Source organism: Mauremys mutica, chromosome 12 (genome assembly GCF_020497125.1).
Source record: "Mauremys mutica isolate MM-2020 ecotype Southern chromosome 12, ASM2049712v1, whole genome shotgun sequence".
In the NCBI taxonomy this organism is placed as follows: domain Eukaryota; kingdom Metazoa; phylum Chordata; order Testudines; family Geoemydidae; genus Mauremys; species Mauremys mutica.
Window position 1 is genome coordinate 42,076,548 of NC_059083.1, and position 14,232 is coordinate 42,090,779.

General features: G+C 47.8%; 1 pseudogene; it reads right to left on the minus strand.

Moving 5' to 3' along the window:
* The window catches only part of LOC123345082, a 41,233-nt pseudogene that overhangs the window by 14,267 nt on the left and 12,734 nt on the right, over positions 1-14,232 (minus strand).

Here is a 14,232-nt window from a genome sequence, read left to right on the forward strand (position 1 = left end):
ACATTTTATTTGACAACACGGCCTGTTTTGTTCCCAAAACACGCTCTAACTGTTAGTGTTTTTTCTTAGCAAGATTTTGTAATTTGCTGAACGAAGAAGATGTTCAACATTTTGCATTAAACATTTATCTGTTGGTTTGATGATTTCATCTAAAACGCTATTTGGGTTCTCGGCCTCTGTCACTTTGCCCACCAATTCTGCCCCTAGAGCCAAATGTTCCTGGGTTAAACAGAGGCACTGCAGCGCGTATCCCAGCGTGATGATGATATTTAACACACTCTCCATACACAAACTACCGCTAATTTCTTTAATTTTACAATTCACATCATCTAAAGACCAGTACACGCAGGCATGATGCCTCTGACCGGGGGCATCTATGGCGCACCCAGGACAATCCTCATTTTGTTTTTCTCTCAGGCAGTGCTTGATGATTCTGTGCACAGCCGCTCTCACAATTGCGCGCATCACAGTTTTACAGTTATGAACCCGCACCGGCTTAATACCGAATGTCTCTCTCAGCTTTAGATAGTACAGGCCTATAGAATAAGCGTCCCCCGCCGTTTCGGCATTCTGTGGAGCATCTGGTTTTGTGTCTGGGCAAAAACAGATTGGGCCCAAACCACCCGGTCCTTCGGAGCTTTCGGTGTCCAAAATCTCCAAGTCCTCTGAAGAGCTGCTGAAAAATTGACAGTAAGAAATGCGTGTAAGGCATCTTTGTACTTTTTCATAACATGATTTTAAAACTTCTTACACCGTGTATCAAGAGATCCCTTCCGCAGGCAGCTTTTAAAAACAACAAACAACAACAACTGAAATATGTCTCTGGGCAGGCTTGATCCAAAAGGCTCTAGCCAACTGAGCATTGGTTCCTGCCAAACCACCCCTTTGAACGTTCTTACATACAACGTACCTGTGCCGTGTCTCTATACAGACCTTCGTTTGGTTCGTTTGGGTTCTCCTGGCCAGGGGCCGGAGTCTCAAACAAATCATGGCCCAGCGGTCTGGCCTCGTGTTTCTCCACCGCGTTGTTTCTGCGGGTACAGGCATCATTAGCTATCCCTGTCTCCCCGCTCCCATGACCCGTCTCAAACACTGTTTGTCACAACGGCGTGTTTGTTTCTTCAGGGCCCATAGCAGCAACCGTATAACGTCTCTTCATGAGAAGCTTGACTGCCGGTGTTGGCCAGGGCCTTCGAGGTGCAGGCATCTTTAATCATCAGACCGGTTTAAATAGAAGCTCCTCCTTACTTAGGGAGGGACGGTGCATGATACTCTTAGCCAATAGTTTAGGGCTGTCATTGTAAGGAGGAGTTTAATGTAACTTTAACCTGTGTTTGTTAAAAAGCAGGTAAAGAAGCAAACTCCTTCTCTGTGATCCACACACTCACAGAGGCTGCTTTGCTAACAGGAGCTTTGCTGCAGCTTCACAGTTTTTACTAAAAAATAACACCTGTTAGTCTAAAACCTAGGAAAAAAACTTTTAAAAATTTTGTGTTACTAAAAGCTTATGGGTTTAAATTTTATAAAAACTCCTCTGTATAGGGCTACATGGCGAAAAAAATGTTGAAAGTCTGTTTCTTTAGATAAGAATAAAACAGTTAAAAGGGAGGGGGAGAGAGGAGGGAAGGGGGGAAAGGAGGGAGTTGGCTCTTGTTTAAAATCTTGGGACTCTAGGATTGGTTCGGGAAAATGAATTCTATGACGCTGCTGTAGAACAACCTCTGATTGGGCCGATCCAAAGGCAGTGATAACAAGTCTGAGAGGGTCTGAACCAGGGACAGAAAGACTTAAAAGGTGAGAATTCCCTCTCTCATTTTCTCTCTCTCTCTGATTCAACCATGTGCTCTCTATCTTTGCCCTTTGCAAAGGGGGCTCTTTTCCCTTTTCTTGCCCTGTTCTTTCTTTTAACCTCTCTTTTTTTCTTAACCTACCCGGATACTGAATGCTTTTCTAGTCACTTTTTTATCATGTGCTTACTAAACAGACTCTGCCTGCTTCTCTCTCTCATTCTGATTCCACCATGTGCTTTCTACAAGGCCGTCCTTAGCCATAGGCAGAACAGGCAGCCGCCTAGGGCACCGCTAGGTCTGGGGGCACCACTCTGCTGTGAGCCCGGACAGATGGGAAGCAGTGGAGCATGTAAGAGCAGGGCTGCTGGGTCCTAGAGAGAGCCGAATGCAGCACAGTCTGAGGGAAGGGATTGGCTGCTGGGGTCTCTGGGAAGGGATGAGGGAAGGAACTCACCTGTAGGGTGACCAGATGTCCCGATTTTATAGGGACAGTCCCGATTTTGGGGTCTTTTTCTTATATAGGCTTCTATTTCCCCCCCCCCCCTGTCCCGATTTTTCACATTTGCTGTCTGGTCACCCTAGGTGGGGGTAATTGGTACCTATATAAGAAACAGCCCCAAATATTGGGACTGGCCCTAAAAAATTAGGACGTCTGGATCTGGTCACCCTAGGTGGGGAGCGCGTCTCTCCCCCGGGCTGGCAGCGATCCAGCTCATCCGGGGGGAGCTGCACAGGGCAGGATGAGCTGATGTGGCTCCATGGGTGACCTGTCCCTGAGATCAGATGCTGTGTTAACTTCACCATGGTCGTTGGGCTGGCGGTGGTGCCCATTGGCGTGTGATCGGAGATGAGGGTTTGCTGCTGCTGTTGCCACTCTGCACCCCAAGAGGTGGATTTTGGGGTCCTGCAGTTTTCCACCTATCTCCTCCTCTACTGCAGCTGTTGGACCAGCAGGCTGGGGGGTGAGCCAAGCATGGGAGCAGTGCTGTGTTGCCATTTAGATTGTCATTTATCAAATTTGTTTGCCAAAAGAGCTTGCTAACAATCCTGAATTCAATTTCAATATATTTTTTTAAAAAATCAATCTCTTAGCCAAAAACAGAAAATTAAGTTGTTGACAATTATTTGTGACAAGTTTGGTATGGGGAAGGGAGTGGGCCAGTTTTCATCAGAGAAACAAAAAATGTTGACTGACTTTCCTATAGCCTGTTACTGCTAAATAGAGCCCTCCAACAACTGTAATACGCTCATCTCCTTACTAATGTATAGAGCAGGGGTCGGCAACCTACGGCACACGTGCCAAAGGTGGCACGCAAGCTGATTTTCGATGGCATGCAGCGGCGGGCTGAGCAGCTCAGCCCGCCGCTGCTCTGGGATTCTGGCTGCTGCCCCATTGCCACCCAGGGTCCTGGGCGCCGGCCCCACTCAGCACCCACTGGCCTGGGGATCCCCAAGGAACCCCAGGCTGGCAGCGGGCTGAGCAGGCTGGCGGCTGATACCCTGGCTGAGCCACTCAACCTGCTGTCGGCCTGAGTTCCATTCACTCAGCTGGTAGCGGGCTGAGCAGGACTAAATTCAATGAAATAGGAAAACAAGAGCAACTAATGACAAAGTGCACGAACCTAGAGCAGAGGTCCCCAACCTTTTACTGTGGCAGTGGATGAGCATCCGCCGAAATTTGGCGGCATTTCAGCGGCGACGCCTCTGGATGACGCTGCTTATCGGTGGCAAGCAGCATCATCCAGAGGCATCGCCGCCGAAATGCCGCCGAATTTTGGCGGCATTTTGGCGGATGCTCGTCCGCCAGCCAGTACGCAGGTGCACTGAGAGGCCTCTGCAGGCGCCATGGCACCCGCAGGCACTGCGTTGTGGACCCCTGACCCAGAGAGCATCCTGAAGCACGGCGATCATTTTGATTTAAATGGACTTGAACTGTACGAAGAATTGAGTACACTGTCATCGGTGTTGCCACATGCAAAATAGATAATGGACATTGTACAGTTTACTCATACCAGCAAACTTGTTGACATATATCCTAATGTGCACATTGCCACTCGTATTCTACTGACAATTTCTGTAACAGCAGCATCAGGAGAATGGAGTTTCTCAAAACTAAAGCTCATTAAAAACTATCTCCGCTCTACAAGGAGTCAGGAACACTTGACTGGTCTTGCTATTCTTGCAATCAAACAAGACATCGCTTTGTCTTTGTCATACGATGACATTATTACTGATTTTGCAGCCAAAAAAGCCAGAAAGATTGCTTTTAATTAAAAACAAACCCTTGTTTCAATACCTCTTCATATACATTTCCAATAAAATGTTGACAAATTAAAAAAATTACATTATTTGCATCATTCTGTCAAATCAGAATTTTTTCTATAGTGCTACTTCTTTAGTGCTAGTCCATCAGCACTACAGTGTGCTTCATTAAGTTAAACTGGTTTTAATAACATGCATGTGGCAAGTTTTCCAATAGTGTAAGCTTCTGTTTGTGTTGCTAAGAGCAAGACAGGCACAGGGGCACCAGTTTAATAATCCTGCCTAGGGCACCATAAATCCTAAGGCCGGCCCTGGCTTTCTATCTTTGCTCTTTGCAAAGGGACTCTCTCTTCTTTTTTCTTGTCCTGTTCTTTCTTTTAACTTCTCTTTTTTTTCTTAACCTACCCTGGTATTGAATAGTTTAAATGCTTTTTTTATTCACTTTTTTACCCTGTGCTTACCAAACAGGCTCTGCCTTTGTAAGCTCCCTTTTTAAACCTAGTTTTTAATCATTTAAAATGCTTTTTTCTTACCCTACATTGGTATTGAATAGTTTAAATGCATTTTTGTTCATTTTTTAACCATGTGTTTACCAATCAGGTTTTGCCTTTCCCTTTTTAAACCTAGTTTTCAATATTATTTAACTCTTTTTTTCTTAAACTAACCCTTTAAAAACAAATATTTCCTTTTTCCTTTGTTCTATATTTCTATTCTTGAATAACCTGCCTTTACCAGCCTCTCTCCTTACTCAATCACATCCAATAACCTTTCTTTCCTTTTTTCTCTAAACCTTACTCAAACTTTCTTTTTTCATCTTTACTCTCTCTCACTCTCTTCTTTCAACCTTTTTCTCTCCATGTAACCAAGCACAAACACACCCAACACATCCCCTATTCAAACACACACACACTTTTTTTTCCAAAATGGCCGACGGTGCCAAATTTTGGCGCCAATGTCATTTTCTCTCTCTCTCTTTCTCTCTTTTTGATTCCACCATGTGCTGTCTATCTTTGCCCTTTGCAAAGGGGCTCTTTTCCCTTTTCTTGCCCTGTTCTTTCTTTTAACCTCTTTTTGTAAACCCACACTGGCATTGAATAGTTTCAATGCTTTTTTATCCTGTGCTTACCAAACAGGTTTTGCCTTAGTAAATTCCCTTTTTAAACCTAGTTTTCAATATTATTTAACTTTTTTCTTAACCCATCCTGATATTTACATTTATCTTAAAATGTTCTATTCTTTAATAGCCTACCAAACTAGGCCTTTACCATCATCTCGCCTTACTCAAAGTCACTACAAATCTCTCTTCTTTCAAACTAATTAACCCTTTAAAAACAAAAATCTTTCTATTCTTTCATAACCTGCCTTTACCAGCCTCTTTTCTTCAATAACTTACCTCTCTTCTTTCAAATTTCCTTTTTTCTCTAAACCTTACTCAAATTTTCTTTTTTCATCTTTACACTCTCTCACTCTCTTCTTTCAACCTTTTTCTCTCCATGTACCCAAGCACAAACATTGTGGCAGAGCTCTGACCTTGCTCCCGTGGGTCCTGCGCTTGTAGGCGGTTTTTGCTAGCCTCAGTGGCTCACTGTGACCCTCCACGTAGCCCTTCTCTCTCTAGGGCCAGGGTTACAGTCTACTGAGCCCTTTTCATCATAGCCCTGCAAGTAGGTTGGTGAGAGAACTCCCACAGTCTCTGTTCAGCCTCCTGTCCTGACAGGGACCTCACTTCCCCTCCCAGGAGATGTTCCTGTAGTGGTGGGTTGGGGGAAACCCGGGCCCGCCCTCTACTCTGGGTTCCGGCCCAGGGACCCTAATGGTAGCAGTTATTGGCCGCCAACCTTTCACTGCCAGAGTTGCTACATTTCCCTGGGCCACTTCCCCACAGCTCTCCTGCTTCTCCCTTCTTCACCCTTACCTTAGGGCTCCTTTAACGATGGTTTGAGGGTGTCTTCAGTAACCAACCCTTCAGCCGCACTTCCTCTCCTCTGGCTCCCTGACTCCCCTGCCTGACTGGAGTGAGCCCTTTTTATAGTATCAGCAGGGCCTTAATTAGAGTCAGGTGGTCACATTAACTGAATGGCCTCACCTGACTCTTTACAGGTTAATTAGAGTCAGGTGTTCTCATTAGCCTGGAGCAGCCCCTGCTCTGGTCAGTTAGGGAACAGAAAACTGTTAATTCAGTGGCCAGTATATCTGCCTTCTGCAATTCTGCTGTACCCAACTGGCCTGGGTCTATCACAACATACACAACACTTCCCCTACTCAAACACATACACATACACATTTTTTCAAAATGGTCGATGGCGCCACACTTCAGCACCAACAGAAACGGGGTGGGAAGGCGGGACATAAGCCCTAAAAGGGGCGTGGAAACCTGTCAAAATTGCAGGGTGATGAATACTATCGAGTTCATTTCTACTGATATTGTTTGCACTCAGCTGGGTAAGAGATGTGCAACTGGCTGGCATGGGTGGCTGGTGAAGCTGCCCCTGGGGGAGGCTAGCTCCCTGTCCTGCCTCTTCCGCTTGCAGCCCGGTTCACACTCCACCTACTCCCCGTCCCCACTCCACCCCAGGCTCTGCCCCCGCTCGGCCTCAGCCCCTCTCCACTGCCACTCACCGTGTTCCTCCTCTCCTCACCCCTCCCCCGTGAGGCCCCCCCCACCTGCAGGGACACAACGAGCAGCGGGTGGGGGGTGTCTCGTGGGTGCAGGGGGCTGGAGGAGGGAGGGACTCGGCCAGGGGTGGGAGGTGGGAGCCTTGGGGAAGGGGAGGAGCAGGGAGGGGAAGAGGTAGAACGCTAGCGGGGCCACCACGGCCCAGGTGTCCAGCGGCTGTGCCAGGGAAGGCTTAGTGTCCTCTGGCCTGTTATACCCACCACCTATGCGGGCCAGAGCCGTAATTTTATCTGATTCCTTGTCAGGCAAAACGACAATTGGAACAGGGACTTCAGAAAGCAGAAATAACGTCATAAATGAAATAATGTTCCTCACTCCGGAAACAATGCAGGCAGCTATCTGTATAACAAATAGCATGGATTCCGGCCCGTATTGGAATACCCGGCGATGAGATGACTGACAAAGCAACAAAACATGCTCTAAAAAATGGGGAGGTGGAGATTAAAATACCCTTAAATAGGCTGGAATCTGAAAGTCATGAAGGAACTTGCAAAGGAGTGACAAGAACCACAGACTAAGGAACCAGAAGGACAAAGGTTCTATGACATATGCTCGAAAATCCACAATAATACTATGCTCTGCAGTCAGGAAAGGAAAAGTGAAGTCCTCATTTTAAGCATTAACAGGTCATTGTGCCTTAAATGATAAGTTACAGTTATTGAAAAAGACATAAAGGCGGGCTGGGGAAAGTGTGCAAAACCAAAGACACTGTTCATCATGGGGTATGGCACAGTGGGCAACATTCTATGGAAAGAAAGATTCTTTATGAAAAATGGAGTCTGCTTGGGATCAAAGATTTGTCCCCAAAGGGTCTGGTGAGAAGCAGGTTAACATACATCTGGGTTTTCCTGGACAAAGCCTCTTTTTTGAGCCTCCTTCCTCTGTTCAGGTGGATTTTTCAAATAACAGGCAACCTCCAGGGGGTTTGCAGAGCAGACAAGCCCTGCTCAGAAAGAGCCCCCAACTGGTCTGCTTCCTGATTGGTCCATCCCCTACATTTGCAGCTGATTGTTCCATTCCCCTGCAAGCAACAGCTGCCAGATCCCACCCACCTAGGCTTCAGTTCCCAGCCCTGGGGAGGGGGTCCCGCAGGGAGGGGCTGACTGATGACTGGTATTGCATCCTGAGCTTGCGCCAGCTGCCCTGCCACCATGACAGGGAGTGACATAGCTCTCCACCTCCAGTGAGTACCCCTGCCACAGGTACCCCCTCTGGCACCCCCAACTGTACTCCCCTCCAGCTCACCCCACCCCCGGCAGTGTCCTCTTTTTTGGGAACCTGAACTATGGTAACCCTATGTGAGAATGCCAGGGAAATGGAATTGTGCAAAGAAAGCCTGGCTGAGTTTTCTTAAGGCTACTAGACTGTGCAAAAGGAGATAGATAAAAAACGCGTCTAGCAGTGAATGAAGGAAGTGGCGGCCATAGACAAAAAGAGGCAAAGTTCAGGGCTGGCTGACGAGGAAGGGAGACAGAGCTCTGCCTCTCTGCAGGAAGGGTGGAGAAACAGGCTGATGTAGTAGGGCAGCTGCTGGGGGAGAAGCACTCAGCCCCCAGGAGAAAGTGCCACTCCGCTAAGAAACTGTTTAGGAGACTGGGGACAACCCAGTAGTGAGTTAACTTTACTTTTCTGCTTGGGAACAGTTAGGAATTAAGCCTCTTCAGTGCCCTAAAAGGATTAAGGCTGTAGGAGCATCCAGTTGACAGAGGGGACAGAGGCTTCCTCCTCCCCACACCCCATGGAGATACAGTTAGAACCTCAAAGTTATGAACCCCGGAGTTACGAACTGACTGGTCAAACCCACACCTCGGTTGCAACCAGAACCATGCAATCAGGCAGCAGCAGAGACCAAAAAATAAAAAAGCAAATTCAGGACAAATTCGCTGCCTCTGTGTGCCCGGTGCCCTCCCCCCGAGCCTCTCACCCTGCATGGATGTGGAAATCTGTCCTGGCTGTCGTTAGCCCCTGGGGCAAAAGATCAGCAGAGGTTTCCAAAGGGAAGTTTGCAGCCTTTGCTCAGACCCAAACATTTTCACTTAAAAAATAAATAAATACCCAAACCCATCCTAACACCCATCTGCTCTGTCCCAATTTGCTGTTATCCCTGTTGAGGCCAAAGTGGTTTGAAAAATTAAAAATCCATGACACCATTGTGTTGCTTCCCACTGTGTTGCTCGTTAATCTGATGGACCTGCCGATAATGAATAAAGATGAATGCCCTGGGAGCAATGTGTCAGGCAGACAGTTTGTCAAGTAGGAAAGTGAATGCTGAAGCCCTCACAAAATGCAGAGGCTTTTCTTAACCTGAGAACTGAAAAAGAGCTAGATACCCTGCATAGGTTTGAAAGTGACAGGAGCCTAGCGACTGACCAGAGCAGCGCCAGGTTTGAAGTGACGAGGAGGGTCTGTGTCATGGAGTCTGCATTTCCACTGAGGACTCTTCCATCGCCAGGGTAGCGGTGGTGCAGATCTGCCACCTAGCACAGCAATGCTGAGAGGTGCTAGTGTAGACCTGACCCACTGCCCTCAGCCCCGACCCTGCCTCCGTTCCAACAGCCTTCCCCACAGTCCCCCTGCTGCCCCGAACCCACTGCCCTCAGCCCTGCCCTACCCCAAATCTCTTCTTCAGCCTCCCCCATCATCTCACCCCCATTGCTCCCCCTGCTGTCCCACCCCCTCAACTTCCCCCCATTCCAGTCCTGCTCCCCTCTGTCTCATCCCCTCCAGACCCTGTCCCTCTCCCCAACCCCCACAACCCTCCGCAGCCCAGCCCCATTGTCTCCCCTGCCCTGCCCCACTCTACACAGCTCTCTCTACCCTGTCCCATTCATGATCCCCTCAGCCCCTACCCTACTCCCCCCATCCCAGTCTTGTCCCATCCCCCTCAGCCTCCCTGACTCCCCCAGTCCCAGTCCTGTCCCCCTCTGTTCCTCCACCCTGCTTCCCCCGGTCCATACCCACACACCCCCTCCCCCCAACAACCTCCCTCCCCCCAATCCCACTGCCTGGACCCACCCCCGTCCCACTCAGGACATGCAGGAAAAAGAAGCAATGGGCTAAAATTGTAGCAAGAGAGATTTAGGTTAGACATTAGGAAAAACTTCCTGACTGTAAAGGTAGTTAAGCACTGGACAAATTACCTAGAGAGGTTATGGAATAGCAGTCATTGGAGTTTTTTACAAGGTTAGACAAACACCTGTCAAGGATGGTCTAGTTGTTATTACTCAGTCCTGCCTCAGTGCAGGGGTTTGACTAGATGACCTGTTGGTGTCCCTTCCAGTCCTACATTTCTGTGATTCACACTGAATTGCCTTGTGCCACTGTCTAGTAGTAGTGGCACACAGTTCTCTGACATGCAGGTTTATAACATTGTAGTTAATATACAGTTTAGAGCATAGCAATTTTAAAGCTCTGCATGTTCAGACCAACTGAGCTGAAAATTGTGATCTACAGCATTCAAAACTATTAAGATGTGGGCTGCAATAAAATCAACATGAATTGCTCAACAATATCAATGGAATCAGCATTGCGCTGCTGTATATTGTAAAATATTACAGTGAAATCTTGCAAGTATTACACAGAACGCCGCCTTGCCCAAGCGGTAACTAAGCATAACGTCGTCCTGTTTCAACATTCTTAACTTGTGTCCCATAGCTCCTAGAAGTTGGTTTTTTTCAAACACTGAATGCTGCTAAGTTATGAGTTTTAACAAGTTTTTTTTCTTTTAAACCACAGCACTGAATGTTATTCTAAAATTGTTTTCCAAATATTCTTAAACTCCCAGTTTATCCGCCGCTGATGTTCATTGTGAAAAGTATTGCATGTCTAATAATAATATTTGGCACTTCTGTAATTCACTGTCCAACATGTGTTTTGTGCTCTCCTCTGGTGGATTTTTAGAGGATAACTGTATAGCTACCAGCTAAGGGAGTTATATCTTGAACTCAAGTAGTAGAAGCTCATGCTTTTCAATCTGGTTGGCTTGGGTTCAATCTTTGGTGACTAGCTATGATGGAGGTCGCTACACTTATAATCCCTTTAATCAGAGGTTCTGAATATGCTTTGTTGTAGGCAGAGCTAGCCTATAGTTAAGCAACCGAAAATTTAGAATGGGAAATGTTGAAATGTTGGGAAGCCTTATAATTTTGCCAGTCTGGAACAAACATCCCATCTGAGGGATGGGGGCAGGGAGAGAGGAGAGTGAGACAGGACCAGGAAACTGGGACAAGGAATCCAGACCGGTAGTGGGGGGCAGTTGAAATCAGATGAGGAGCTGGGGTGGGGGTTAGACAGCAATAGGATAGACATAGACTGGAGGGGACGGGGAAGAAGGGTCTTTGACTATTAGAGACCACTCCGTTCAGGAGCCTGGAATAGACCCAGGATTCCTGAGTTTCACAGTTCCTCTTCTGTCAGCAGATATCTGTGAAACCCAGTGGCAAAAACAGTGTCTCATCCCCCTATAGAGCTGCTCTACCACATATAGGATGATAATCTACTGTCTCTGCCATCACTTACTCCATTAGCTCAAGTGGCAGAAGTCTGTGCAGTGGATCTAAAGGTTCATTGGCAGAGTTGGAGTCATGCGAGTTTCATGATGATTCCACATGACAGAATTTCTGGGGCAGTTCAGTTTTGATTTTTACAAAAAAACCTGGGGAAATGCATACAGAAAGAGGGTGACCAGATGTCTAAATAGGGGAATCTCAAGCAGGAGTAGAGAGGTTATTTTATCTCTGTATTTGGCACTGGTGCAACCACTGCTGGAATCCTGTGTCCAGTTCTGGTGTGCACAATTTAAGAAGGATGTTGATAAATTGGAGAGTGTTCAGAGAAGAGTCACAAGACTGATTAAAGGATTATAAAACATGCCTTATAGTGATCGCCTGAAGGACCTCAATCTATTTAGCTTAACAAAAAGAAGGTTAAGAAGTGACTTGGTTATAGACTGTAAGTATCTACATGGGGAACAAATAGTTAATAATGGGCACTTCAGTCTAGCAGAGAAAGGTAGAGCATGAGCCAACGGTTGGAAGTTGCAGCTAGACAAATTCAGACTGGAGAGAAGGCATACCTTGTCAATGGTGAGTGTAATTAACGATTAACAATATACTAAGGGTCATGGGGTTTTCTAAAAGCTTTTTCTAAAAGCTATCCTCTAGGAATTGTTTTGGGAAACTTCTATGTCTGTGCTATACAGGCGGTGAGACCAGGTGATCACCGGATCCCTTCTGGCTTTATAATCTCAGAACTAGGTACATCAATTCACATGCAAAATTCTCATTGAATTCAATAGGTGTCCTTGTCCTGTGGCTTGTGGTGCAGGCTGCAGCAGGGGCCATACAACCCCTCTTGCAGCTTCCTAGGGGCCCCTCTCGCAGCTTCCTAGGGGCCCCTCTCATGGCTCTGTGCACCAGTGTCTGTCGTTGTCGTCCTCTCCCCCCTACTCCGCCCCCCCCCCGCTCGCCCAATGTGTCCTGATATTTCACTCTTGCGATCTGGTCACCCTAGGTAAGCCTGACTCCTTGCAGTCCACTCAGCTTCCACCATTGTGACTCCCCACCAAAGACTCTTCTTCAGGACCCTAAAAGAGAACGAGGGGGGGAACAGCCCCTCCCCTCATTATTTTGTCCACCAATTAAGCCAAATTTCCAACAAGCCTGTTTTGCTCCATTCCTTTCTGGTTCCATTCTCCTCTTATTTACCAGTCACGCTCTCAGCACACTCCTTGGTGGTATTGCTTGGCCATTGTGTTTGGACTAATTCAGTCTGCCTTTAACTTTCCCCGCCTTGGACATCTGTTACCTTGGACAACTTAACACTGTGTGTGTGCAGTGCCCGGCACAATGGGGCCCTGATCTCGGTCACTGTGTGTCTGAGCAGCGCCCAGCGCAAGGGGACTCTGATCTCGGTCACTGTGTGTCTGAGCAGCGCCCGGCACAACGGGGCCCTGATCTCGGTCACTGTGTGTCTGAGCAGCGCCCAGCGCAAGGGGACTCTAATCTCAGTCACTCTGTGTCTGAGCAGCGCCCGGCACGATGGGGCCTTGATCTCGGTCACTGTGTGTCTGTGCAGCGCCCAGTGCGACAGGACTCTGATCTCGGTCACTGTGTGTCTGAGCAGCGCCCAGTGCAAGGGGACTCTGATCTTGGTCACTGTGTGTCTGTGCAGCGCCCGGCGTGATGGGGCCCTGATCTCGGTCACTGTGTGTCTGAGCAGCACCCAGCGCAAGGGGACTCTGATCTCGGTCACTGTGTGTCTGAGCAGCGCCCAGTGCAAGGGGACTCTGATCTCAGTAATTGTGTGTCTGTGCAGCACCCGGTGTGATGGGGCCCTGATCTTGGTCACTGTGTGTCTGTGCAGCACCTGGTGCGATGGGGCCCTGATCTTGGTCACTGTGTGTCTGTGCAGCGCCCAGTGCGATGGGGCCCTGATCTTGGTCACTGTGTGTCTGTGCAGCGCCCAGTGCGATGGGGCCCTGATCTCGGTCACTGTGTGTCTGTGCAGCGCCCAGTGCGACAGGACTCTGATCTCGGTCACTGTGTGTCTGAGCAGCGCCCAGCGCGACGGGGCCCTGATCTCGGTCACTGTGTGTCTGTGCAGTGCCCGGCGCGACGGGGCTGTGATCTCGGTCACTGTGTGTCTGTGCAGCGCCCGGCGCGACGGGGCTGTGATCTCGGTCACTGTGTGTCTGTGCAGTGCCTGGCACGACAGGGCTCTGATCTCGGTCACTGTGTGTCTGTGCAGTATCTGACATTACAGGGCCCTGATCTTGGTTGGGTCACATAAGTATATCTGTAATACATATAATGAAAATAATGCTAGCTGGGGGAGCAGAGCAGGTTTGTTGCTTTATAACAATTGATACTCATGTAGGGCTGTAATTTCCTTTCCCCTGTATCGAAGGATCCATCACTTCTTTGTGGTTAAATTGGAGGATTTCCTTTTTGCTCTTTGAACCCTCCATAAGTAGCAGGCAGACAAGAAGAGGAGGCAAACACACACTGACAGGAACAAGAAGAGGCCAACCTTCCAAGAGGAGCCTTGGGGGAAAAAGTTATCTGCGAAAGGAAGAAAGAAGAGACCTCATGTTAGTCTTCTGCAACATGCCCAGGCAAATAAACAAACAAAATAATTGGACATGGGCCCTGTTTTGGCTCCTTCATGATGCATGGAAAGGCCCTCAGTGCTATTTTCTTAAAGTTGTTTATTTTCTCCCTTTTTGTTTTTTAAGCAGTCAAACCCCAGAAATATTGAATTCAGGTTTTCCACACTGGAGCTCTCTTTGGAGAACCCAGAGATGTGGGCTGAGAGTTTTGGCAATTCTTGAATAACAGTGTGCTTAACAAAGAGAGGTTTTGCTTGGGCATTTGAGTCCTAGAACTAAACAATGACATTTTCAATATGGTTTAGTGAATATAATTGTATTTCATTTTTTCATTTCAGTGGCACCTAAAGGCCCCAAGTAAGATCAGGGCCCCGTCACACCGGGCACTGCACAGA